The following is a 1,927-nucleotide window of genomic DNA, read 5'->3' on the forward strand; positions in this document are numbered from 1 at the left end:
TATGTCAACCAGGGTTTGATTCTCAGAGTCTGTCCATGCAAAAAAATAATTTAAAAATATCTTATTTTAAGTATAATTAATTATATTAAGATACATATTGGGACATTTGAACTATGTTAAGGAGTGGTGCAAATTGCTCCTTAGGAGATGTAATAGAATTGTTTGGGAAAATAATTATTTTATTACTTGGTATAAAAGATGAAACCTCAAGAGACTGGGGTGTTCTAGTTTGCTAGCTGTCAGAATGCAATACACCAGAAGTGGAATGTTTTTTTAAAAAGGGGAATTTAATAAGTTGCAAGTTAACAGTTTTTAGGCCATGTGAATGTCCCAATTAAAGCAAGTCTGTAGAAATGTCCAATCTAAGGCATCCAAGGAAAGATATCTTGATTCAAGAAGGCTGATGATCGCTTCTCGGCCTTTTGGCTAAGATCAACTGTAGTATCTGTTCTTATCAGTTTAATATCTGTCCTCTACCTGAGGAAAATATATTAAATGGATTTTTGGAATTAGAAGATGGAATAGGAGCTTGCTCCGTCCACTCCACGCATCGACCTGGTATTGCAGTACTTTCAGGAACGGTGCATCCCCTCTTGGGGAACAATAAATGTATAAAATCAGAAAAAAAAAAAGAAGGCTGATGAAGATCAGGGTTTCTCTCTCATCAGGAAAGGCACATGGTGAACATGGTCAGGGTTTCTCTATTGGCTGGAAGGGCACATAGTGAACATGGCATCATCTGCTAGCTTCCTCTCCAGCTCCCTGGGAGGCATTTTCCTTCTTTATTTCCAAAAGTCACTGGCTGTTGGACTCTGTGCTTCATAGTTCTGCGGAGTTCTCTGATGTGGCTGTCTCTTGGCTCTGCCATTCTTCTCTGTTCTCTCTGAATCGCCCTCATTCTCCAAAATGTTTCCTCTTTTATAGGATTCCAGTAAACTAATCAAGACACAGCTCTACTTAATCCAGCGTAACAAACACTCTTCACGGAGTCACCATCTCCAGGGAGAGGATCTAATTGAAGTTTCAAACATACAGTACTGAATAGGGATTAGAAGAAAAGGCTGTCTTTACAAAATGGGATTAGGATTAAAACATGGATTTTCTAGGGTACATACATCCTTTCAAACCGGCACGCTGGGCATGTGTGGAACTACTAGGTATCAGAAGGTGAAACAATTTATGAGGTTCTGATGATGGAGTGGATGGAACTGTCAATTCATACAGCACAAACTAAAGACTCAGGGTTCAGAAGGAATCATTAGATAGATGCTCAGCAGGAATTCTCCAAACATTATGGGCTCTCAGACATTGTAGAATGTATGGAGCTCAAGTCAATATTACCTTGTTCTTCCAAGTCAAGTTTAAATCTGGGCTATGTTTCATTGGCTTATGATGGGTCAATTGAACAGAAGTACTACATATGAAATTAATTCTAAACCCTTGAACTCTTGGTGGAAGCAGAAAATGAAGCTAAATCAATGTAAACCATCCTTCAAACATATTCATTAAGTCTGAATAAACTTTTAGAATCATCATCTAAATCAGTTTAATTCTTGTGGGGAGGAGGAGGAATAGGTGTACTTATGTGTACATGTGCGGTGTGTACTCATAAGTGTACACGCGCAGACTGCATACTGACGGAGAGTGTTTTAAACAAAATCCAAGTAGGCTGATATGAAGAACTTGCAAAAACTGGGGATTCAAATAAGTATCTAAATATGCATTTTAACTGAAAGGAAAAATAAAATTCAGGTCAGATATACTTAGGCTGATTTAGATATATGATAAGCTTAAGCTGCCAAGAGGAAAGCACCTGGAGACCTGGATCCCACTGTGTGATTGGTGATTATACTCCTCTAGGGGCTACAATATATTAAAATGTAGAATCATTCTCATAGTAAAGTGAAGGGCCAGGGAATGGAGAGGA

General features: G+C 38.3%; 1 non-coding gene across 1 annotated transcript; it reads left to right on the plus strand.

The window, feature by feature from the left end:
* Positions 1-406: 406 nt before the first annotated feature.
* LOC143681992 (U2 spliceosomal RNA) lies at positions 407-592 on the plus strand. Its single transcript, XR_013175024.1, has one exon. It is a non-coding gene; the product is annotated as a U2 spliceosomal RNA (small nuclear RNA).
* The last annotated feature ends 1,335 nt before the right edge of the window (positions 593-1,927 follow it).

The sequence above is a fragment of the Tamandua tetradactyla genome, chromosome 4, assembly GCF_023851605.1.
Source record: "Tamandua tetradactyla isolate mTamTet1 chromosome 4, mTamTet1.pri, whole genome shotgun sequence".
Classification (NCBI taxonomy): Eukaryota; Metazoa; Chordata; class Mammalia; order Pilosa; family Myrmecophagidae; genus Tamandua; species Tamandua tetradactyla.